Consider the following 10,293-nt stretch of genomic DNA (forward strand, 5'->3'; position numbering starts at 1 on the left):
GACGGGCTGTGGGAAGACATCGTGTGTCCTTTTGTCCCAGAGCACCTCATGGCCCTTCTCACACACTTACTTCTAGAACTATTTCCTGATGCCAAAGACTTGGTTTAGTTCCAAGGGCGGGAGGAATCAGAGAAGAAATTCAAGTCACATCCAGGAGGGAGAGCAACTTTAAATCGTAGGTAATGGGGTGGGCTAGTCAAGGCCCAGAACAATAGCGCCTTGTGGCCTGGGGGACGCTCCTGGGTCTGGTGACCACAGCTAAGGGCCCATTTTTTTCCAGTGCGATGAAAGGGAATGTCTTATTGGGATGAGAGAAAGAGCTATGCAATTTGACACACCCCCCCAAAAAAAATATCAGTGATGCTGAAGTGTTACCTCCAACATTTCCCGTGTCCCTGCCCCACTGCTGTTTCGTGGAGACCTCGACCCAGAGAGAGTGCCCGGATGGCATGTGGGCCAAACTGAGTCAGGAAACTCTGATGTCAGGATCATAACAATTATAAATTAGAGAGGAAAATCACTAGCCACCAAGAGACTGGCCAACTCTGTTCTGCCTCCCACAGGCTAGATTTTCTAATGGGCCAAACTCACCTTAGACTTTGCTCTGGACGAGAGAGCGAGCCTCTTCCCTCCTCCCCGTCTCATCCCTGCGACACCTTGCCACTGCTGCACTCAGTAACAGTGACAGGCCATCACCCAGGTCACAAGCCCTGGGACACCCCGACAGAGATGTCTGTCTGTGGAAAATCCAAAAGACATCTCTATGCTCCTGACACAGCCCGTGGCCCCCTCCCCCACCACATCCCCGTCCCTGGTAGATGATAGAACTGGCCGGAGATTCCAATCAAACCCTTACACGCAAAAGGTTTGCTTTTCCAAATGTCCACGCTTTTAGAAAATTTCTTATCTCGGGTTCTCCCGGAGGGCGAAATTTAATGGGAAAGCGGAGAGGGAATCGGGAGGGATTGTTGCCACGGCCAGAAGCCGCTGGAATGTCACCTGCCAGGACATCCTGCCTTGATATCCCACCGGCACCTGTGATACCCTCCATACCAAGGAGAATTAACTTCCTTTACCGTCAGTGAGAAGGGAGCGGGGGGCCATAGTTTGTGTGGTGCACTGGGAAAGCACGAGCTTGGCAGTGACTCGAGGGCGGAGCAGGGAGGGGAGTCCTGGGCAACAGCCCTGCACCCTCAGCTACGTCAGCTACGGTGCTGCGTCCTCCTGAGAGCAGGCCTCCCGCCCAGGAAAAACCCTGCCTCCCATCCAATGAATTACGCGAACTCAACTTAATCGATTGCACCATGTTGCTTGAAATCGCCGCGAAATTCTGCTGTGGTTTTAAAGATGCGTAAACACCGTAAGCTTGAGAGGCTCAACCAAGTTCTGCAGTCTCGCGTCAGTTAGTAACATTCGTGCACCAGTGGTGTGGGTCACCACCCAGAGGCTCACACAGGCTTCTCCCAGAGTTGTCCTTTCATGGCCCAAGCTGGAGGAAGTGCTGTTTTGGAGGAGATGATCGGGAGTCTGGGTAAGAGTGTGATGGGGTGAAGTTCCGGGAGCCGTTGGTGGAGGTCGGGACTGAGGTGGTATCGGGGCCAGGCCAGGAAGCGGGGACCTGGTCCGCGATGCAATCCCCTTCCATCGACCCAACTGCCGGGATGTGTGACGGGCAGCTAGCTGTGCTGGGTGACAACGTAGACGGCACGGGGACAAGCAGGTGCGTCCCCCCTCCTGCCTACCCGAATCCCACTAGTCGTGCGGGTGGCCGTGCGCCCCGCTCCGCCAGGATCGCCCCCTCGGCCCCGGAGGAGGGCTCGTGTAAGCACAGCTTGTGCGGGCTGGGTGGGTAGCTCTCTCTCCCGCGTGTCTCCCGCCCATGGCCGGGAACATGGCCTGGTGACCAGCACTGCAGTGGCCTCCCCGTGAGAAACGAAGACAGAGATGCCCAGAGACATCCAAGGACCCCTGAGACGCTCCCCTCCAGACTCTCCGATTACCCGGGCGAAGACCCTGCTTAAGCCATTGTCACTGGGGGTTCGCGCCTCATGCGGCCGAGCACAGGCCTTCGGGAGAAGGACACTGGCCGGGCCCCGTCCCCTGCTCATGCTGTGTGCACGGGGCAGGAGGCCATCCCGGAGACCCCCGCCTGGCAGCCGCGGGAGCCCCTGAGACACCAGCAGGGGCCAGTGGGGCCCGCATCAGGACAGGGGAGCGGGAGCCCCCCGCCAGCCCCTTTCACTGCTCGAGGTTGGGGGGAAGGAACCCTTGAAGGGACGGAAAACAACTGGCTTTTTCAGATTACCTATATTTAGCACTTCCCGAAAGTAGCTATTCTGAGCTGGGTGTAAAGGAAGGCAACCGCTGAACTTGAAAGAGGAGAGAGTGTGTGAGAAAGCAGAGGAAGCGGGACCTGGAGGCCAGTGCTGTGGCTCCGTGGCTGGCTCCGTGGCTGGCTCCGTGGCTGGCTCCGTGGCTGGCTCCACGACGGGGTGCCGTGCTAGGTGACTAGCGGGGAGCACGGCCTCATGGTCACAGAAAGGAAACGGTGTCGCGGAAGGAGAAGGAACGCGTGGGACCTGAATCCGGGGAGGAGTGACCGGCTGTCCCACGCTGTCCCCTGCCTGGGGACCGCCCTCTCTGATGGAGAGAGACAGCTGTGACAATTCCAGTGTTTTCCCCGTGCCCACAGGGCCCCGAGCCTTCCACGTGTGTGCCTGTATTTGGTCCTAACAGGTGTACCTCCAGTCACTGCTGAGCACGGCGTGGCCCCTGCCCGGGTCACAGCGCAGAGCTGGGGCCCAGCCCCCGTAGACCCGTCGTCTCTCCAGCTACAGGAACCACGGCGGAAAGAGCCCCTCTCCAGACACTCAGCAGAGCGCCTGATTCCAAATGTGATTGTAAAAATCTCAATTAAGACGATCTTCAATTAATCGACTGTTCCGGGTAATTTAATTTCCTGGCTTAATTGAGCACCAACCAGGAAAACTTTTCCATCAAAGCAGGGTTTTTTCTCCCCCCCAAAGTGTATGAGACACAATTTCCTAACTTAGTGAACCCGATTTAAATTTTCTTTGGTAATGAAGTCACTAACAGTGCCTCGGGCCCACAGTTTGGAAGCTGCTTCTCACCAACCAGCAACACACGCAGTGCTCAGGGTTGGACCAGATTTGTCTGCTTTTGTTTTGTTTTTTTTTTCCTAGCCTGCTATTAATTGAGGCTGCAAAGGACATCCTTGAGCATAAGATTTTCCTTTTATACTCAAATGAGTTTCAGATATACCTGAAGTGGAATGTTGGAGTCAGTTGGATTATAAAATATTTTACAGTTTTTTTTCTTTTTCTTAATGGTTATTTATTTATTTTGAGAGGTGGGTGAGAGGCAGAGAGAGAGAGAGAGAGAGGGAGAGAGAATCCCACCCTGAGCGAGTGTGGAGCCCGACTCAGGGCTCGAACTCACGAACCGTGAGATCATGACCTAAGCTGAAACCAAGCTTTGGTACTTAACGGAGTGAGCCACCCAGGCGCCCCTATAGTTGTTTTTTTTTTCAATGTTTCCAAAAAATGTTTCCAAAATGCTGCACCATCCCGTTGCCAGAACTCGACGGTGAGGAAGGTTCTGGGTGAAAAGGAGGCTGGAGAAGGAGAACGATACACGGGGAGAGGAAGGCAGCGCTGGGAGGACAGTCTCAGGGGAAAAGAGAGAAAGCCCTTCATCCACTGCCCGCCGTGGGCGCTGGTAACTGCTTGGCCAGCAGCTCACCAGGAAAGAGAAGAAACACCCTTGCTTGGGGCCCTTGCCAAAGTGCGCGTGCCCTGGCGGTGGCTGATTTCAACTCCCTTAACTCAGCACCGGGAAAAATGAGACCCCAGGGCTCTCGTGACCCGGTGGGAGCTCGCCCCAGCACCCTGGCTGCAAGAGACCAGGGGACAATTGCGAGGGACGGTGAGGATGAAGGTCCTCCTCGGTGTGGATGTGCCGCCACCAGCCTCCACGCCACGCCAGGTAAGACTTGCCACCCTGGACACAAGGGCCCTAAATGGAGGACGGGAGACCTGGATCCCCTGTGTAATCAAGAGAACACATGCCCCTTACCTTGGCACACCCCATATGGAAATTCCCTAGGCACTGGGGAGGCCGTGCCCCCATGACCCCCGATCTTTTTACGGGGTCTTGTTCGATCTGGTCAAAGCGTGCCTTGAGCCCTGCCTCGGATTTTATTGCATATGCCCACCTCTTACTGGCCTTCCGTTTCCACCAAAGCGGAAAACCCCAACGCCAAATAATAAAGGCTCATTACCAGTGACAAGAAGTGGCTGATTGTTCCGGCAGAAAGTTCTAAGTACAAAGGCTGAAGGTTGGGAACAGACCCAGCGATGAGGAGGTGTTTCTCAGTGGGCCCCACCATCAGGGATTTATCTGATTTGGGCTAAGGAGGGCATGATACTCAAAAGCCGGAGGTTAAACGTTTCGACGGAGAGATCACAGCCAGATCTCTTAATTACTTACTTCATTTGGCTTTAGAAAGTGTTTCTTCATGCTTTCTTTTCAGCATTTGGATCTGGTTTTAAATTATTCATACGATGACATTGCCTGATTCCTCTCACAAATTCAGAAAAACATAAAATATTGGGAAAGGGTTGATGGTTAACGAATTTCATCTTCTGAGGAATTTTGATATCCTGTCCGTAACAGAGATTGCCAGGGAATTAACCATTTCTTATACTTTCTAGATTTCTGATGCTTTGACCTCTGGGGCGTCTGGTGCCCTGGAATCACTGTCCCTCCCGGGCCAGCCAATTTCCAGAGATAGTAAGTGACTCACCTGTGAGCATGTCTTTTATACGTAAACCAACCAACACGGAGGCCACATTGCCTCCCAAATAAGAAGATGGTCTATTCTGAGTGTCCCTGGAAGCAGCAGACAGGTGAATAAGTTCTGCTGAGGGAGGGGTCCCAGAAACGCTATAGAGAATGTAGAGGATTTGATGGCTAGAGCTCAAGCAGCCTTCATGGGCCATGAGGAAGCATCCTGCATCCTAGAAAAAAGGGAGCTGAATCATCTAAGGAGTCTGGATCTCTCCTAATTTTAGGAAGCCACTGGAGTCCTTCCACGTGACAAAGAATACAAATCTACATTGTTAAGTACCTATTCTTTGAGGTTTTGCTGTTCTCTTCAGTGAAATAACCTCATATAATGCATTCTCCTTGATGCAAAGCAAAACCAAAAACCATGGGGCACCTGGGTGGCTCAGTTGGTTAAGCTTGGTTTGGGCTCAGGTCATGATCTCACGGTTCGTGAGTTCTAGCCCCATATGGGGCTCTGTGCTGTTAATGCAGAGCCTGCTTAGGATTCTCTTCCCCCACCCGCCTCTCCCCCACCTCTCTCCATCTCTCTCTCTCTCTCTCTCTCTCTCTCTCTCTCAAAATAAATAAATAAACTTAAAAAAAAAAAAACATAATATCTTGGCCTGAAGTGATGGGTCGAGGCCTGTGAAGGTACTCAATGCATCCCCAAAAGATGTCTCTTGATCATGCTACTGACATTATCAGTATCAGAAAGAAAAGAGTTTAACTCATCTTACGTGCCAAACGCTTGGTAGATGTGTTCCCTTTCGGCCGTCAACATCCACAGTACATGCTCTGCTTTTCCACTTTGTCTAAACACAGACCAACAAGACGCTGGTCACCATCATTTGACTGTATTTACAAGTTTCCCCGTTTCCTGGAAGCATAAATCGAGAGCAGGAGGCCCATCGTTAACCAGCAACTTGTCTGGAAAATAAAGCAGGTTACGACTCGGCACTCGAGTAAAACCACCCTCTCCTTGCCGGTCATTGTGGGTCCCCCGCTGAGCCCAGTGTACTCTCTGCAGAGCATATCGCCTCCTACAAAATAATTACAAATTACACCAATGACGACAAAGCGTCATCTCCTACAGTGTGGGTCCCCTGCTGCCCCCTCATAGGTCCCACCTGTACGTTGGGAACTGACTGAACGTGGAACAGAATCGGCAAACACACGGGGGCATTGGTGTCTGCTCTTGTACACGCCAGGCCACTAATATTATGTGATATCCAACAAAAAAGAAAGGAATTTTAACCAAAAACCAGTTATGCTTCCTCCCTGAGAACGTCTTCAATAAACTTTGAAATCTGGTCTTCTCGGTCTTTCTGTGGTGCTAAGACTTGTGTCTCTTTCTGCTATTAAAAGCACAATTTGGGGGGGCACCCGGGTGGCTCAGTTGGTTAAGCGTCCGACTTCAGCTCAGGTCACGATCTCACGGTGTGGGGGTTCGAGCCCCACGCCGGGCTCCGTGCTGCCAGCTCGGAGCTTGGAGCCCGTTTCAGACTCTGTGTTTCCCTCTCTCTCTCTGCCCCTCCCCCATTCATACTCTGTCTCTCTCTCTCTCAAAAATAATTTTAAAAAAAACATTAAAAAATACGATTTGGGGTTTATTCATTTTCTTTAAAACACAACTCATGAACTTCACACTCAAAAGTATTATTTTGCATTTGTTTCTTTTTTTAAAAATGAGACCGGAACTGATGAAGAAGTTTTGATAGATTGATAACACTTTCCAAAAAACAAATAACCTATGGGCCTGGGGACTCCAGACCCATAACATCACATTGTCGGACGGTTGTGTCTTATTTCCTAAACGCCTTTGGGTTTTCTGGTTTGTTTTTGTTTTGTTTTGTTTTGTTTGCGTTTTTGGTTTTTGAGGGGAGAGGACATCCCTGTCTTGGAAAAATTATCGTACTCCGAAATAGACAGACTCGTGCTTCCTGACATTACGGGTCTAGTACTTTGCTGCTATCTTATCTCTACTTTTGTGCTTCATTGAATCATGACTTAGGCATAAAAATAAAAAAAAATAAAAATAGATGCGATTGAACAAAGATGAGAGAGTGTCCACCATGCACACGGGGATGTGGAGCCTCAGTGAGATGCCCAGGGTCAAGGGGGCGCCAGCCTCGCTGACACGTCCCCGTGCTTCTGGGACAGTTGCTGAGACACAGCTGGTAGGAACTCAGTGGGATTTCCCAGAAGCCCATTGGCTTCATAGTCCCCATCTGTAAAATTTATAGGAGTCAAAGACTGTTTCACTGTCTCTTACTTGAAAACTACATGGGGCGCCTGGGTGGCTCAGTCGGTTCAGCGGCCGACTTCGGCTCAGGTCACGATCTCACGGTCCGTGACTTCGAGCCCTGCGTCGGGCTCTGTGCTGACCGCTCAGAACCTGGAGCCTGTTTCAGATTCTGTGTCTCCCTCTCTCTCTGACCCTCCCCCCGTTCATGCTCTGTCTCTCTCTGTCTCAAAAATAAATAAAAATTGAAAAAAAATTAATAAATAAGTAAACGTTAAAGAAAAAACAAAGAAAACCACAGAACCACTTACAGGTTCCTCAGGTGGCCACATTTTGAACCACTGACGTGGGCAAGGGCAGGATATTTCAAAATACCCAGTTGACCAATGCTGCTGCATAATTTCTGTAGTAGTCTGTAGTAGCCTGAGTCATTTTTTATTTTATTATTTTTTTTAATGTTCATTTTTGAGAGACAGAGACAGAGTGTGATCAGGGGAGGTGCAGACAGAGAGAAGGAGACACAGAATCCAAAGCAGGCTCCAGGCTCCGAGCTGTTGGCACAGAGCCCGACATGGGGCTTGAACTCACGGACCTCGAGATCATGACCTGAGCCGAAGTTGGAAGCTTAACCGACTAAGCCACCCGGACGCCCCTCTGTAATCTGACTCATTTTTAGTGAACACTACTCAGCCTAACTTCGAGAATGCTTTTTTTTTTTTCTTTTTAAATAATCTGTCAAAGAAGATAAAATACCAGCTTACCATTCTGACTCAGGCACATTCCCCAGAATTTCTTCCTTCTTAACACTGTACTTTTTATATTGTATATATTTACTCATTGTAATTCATTTATTCATATATTTATGTGTATTGTATTATCTATTCATTTGTTATTTGAACAGAAAAGAGTTAGCAGGAGGAAATGCTAATGTTTGAGGTTACAAACCAGGGACGGTGTGGTAGTCAAGGTGGGGTGGGCGATGCTTCCCAGAAGGTCAAGGGCTTCTTCCTCCCTCGGGGTCTCCATCCATCACAGGTCAGCAGGGAACCTCGTCCCATGTCACTTGTCCTGGCCGTGTTGTGCAGGGCAGTGGGCTCCACGCTGGCTCCTGGGGGACACAGGACGGCAGCTCCTAGGAGATGAGCGCCTCCAGCCCGGAAACGGCAGGTGTCTCTCGCACTCCAAACTCCTCCGCCAGAAGGGGTCAGATCCCCCCTGACACCACGGGGTTGGGGAGCGCGCTCCTACTCTGTGCCCCGAGGAGCAGAGTGGCAACCTTTGGAGAAGGGTTAGGTGGGGTTTGCTGCCCACCCCAAGAAGGGTTCACGGGGCACTTACTGGGGCAAAGTACAGTTCCTGTTGCCAAGACTGTTCGACAATGACTTCAGGTTAAATAGTATGGAACAAATCAGGACGTGGGCAGAAACCTTCTCAGCACAAGGAAGCCCGGTGTAAGAGCCATAAAGGACAGAAAACGGGAGCCAAGGGGGATTCTCAAGGAGGAGAGAATTGGTTTGATTTTAGGGAATTGGGGAGGGCTCTGGAGAGTTCACGGGATGGCAGGCTGGATATGGGAATCAGCTCTCCGTGCACGGACGGGACAGGGAGACGGAAAAGACGGACTTCTGAGCAGAGGAAGCAGTCACATCGGGCCACGGTGATGCGTTTTGGCACACCGCTTTGTAATTGTTGACAGTTTTACAGCAACAGTGACGTCCTAGACAAAGCCTGTCTCCTCGTCGCCCTCTGAGTTCCCGATACTTACCCTGTGGCTGTCACAGGGGTATTGGGGGCACTTTGGAGTACCTAACTCTGAGGGCTGATTTATTACTATGGTTCAGCGAGAGTGTGTGTGTGTGTGTGTGTGTGTGTGTGCACTCGGTGCTGATGAGCACTCGGGCCTTTCGACTGGTACCTCTTGAGGCTAGCACGCCCTCGCCCGTAGATTGCTGGCCTGACTTCTGACAAGAGCGCAGTGAACATGTCACATCCACACGATGCCCTTTGTTGCCCCGAGATGTCACTGCGTATTCACTACGAGCGGCCCTGTCTCCACTCCGTTTTTCTCCGACCCCTGGCCCTCCCTCCTTACGGAGGTTCAGCCGGCAGCTGGCGGTCTCCTTTGCCCTCCTCACTGGGCTCACATCCTCCATGTTGCTTGAGGCAAAGGGAGGATCCATCAGCTTCCGAGCTTCTCCAGGCGACTCCAAGGCGCAGGAAAAAAAACCAGAGGGCCACCTTGCCCTGAAAGTGCGGTCCGTGACCAGGAGCATCGGCAGCACCCGAGAGCCTAACAGGAATGCAGGTTCCCAGGCCCCCGCCCAGCCCTGCTGACTCCAGCTCTGGGGAGTCACAAGGCCTTCCAAGAGCTTTAGCTGCACATTAAAGCTTGATAAGTACCGGATGGGATGCCCTCTAATGGGGCCTAATGGGGCCTGCTGATTGCAATTATCTGCATAAGCAGAGAAACCCGGAATAATGTAGCGATAATGACCTTGGGGGTGGGGGAGGGGGCATGCCAAGAGCACCACCGGGAAAGCCATTAAAGAGGCTTAAAGAAACTGAAAGTTGCCCTTGACTGTGGGCTTGCACGGGTGAGTTTTTCACACTGTCACAAACCTTCCGGGCAGAGCCCGACACGGTTGAGGGTGTTTGTTTGTTTCCCTGGAAAGCTCAGTACGTGACGACAGGGCTCTAAGTGCCTGGCACTTCTTAATTTAATCGTGAGGGCCACCCACGCTGCGGATGCGAATTCCCATCCTACAGAAGCTCAGAGAGGCTAAAAACCTGCCCAGGGGTCACCAAGCGGGTCACGGGCAGAGGAAGGGTTTCGTCCTGCTCATAGTTGTTGATCCGTTTTTCCCGTGTTACCAACAGTAAGGCTTATACTATGATTAGTGAGGATTATATTATAACGAGGAGGAGGAGTAAGGATCAAGGGTCCAGAAGCAGGAACTGGGTCCAGAAGCAGCACTGGGGTTTCTCAATACCAAACCCACTTACCAGCCTGGACTGGTGAGGAGGCCAGGGAGCCGGGGGCCGAGCAGGAGACACGGGATTAAAAGGGAGCTTTTCTTCACTCCTATGGAGCCCCTACCCACTCCCACCTCACCCTCCAGGACTGACAGGGACCACCTGGGGGAAAAAACAAACAAACAAACAAACAAAAAAACCTCCTGGAGACACTGTCCCCAACCCCAGGC

This window comes from Panthera onca, chromosome D4, assembly GCF_046562875.1.
Source record: "Panthera onca isolate mPanOnc1 chromosome D4, mPanOnc1 haplotype 2, whole genome shotgun sequence".
NCBI classification, from domain to species: domain Eukaryota; kingdom Metazoa; phylum Chordata; class Mammalia; order Carnivora; family Felidae; genus Panthera; species Panthera onca.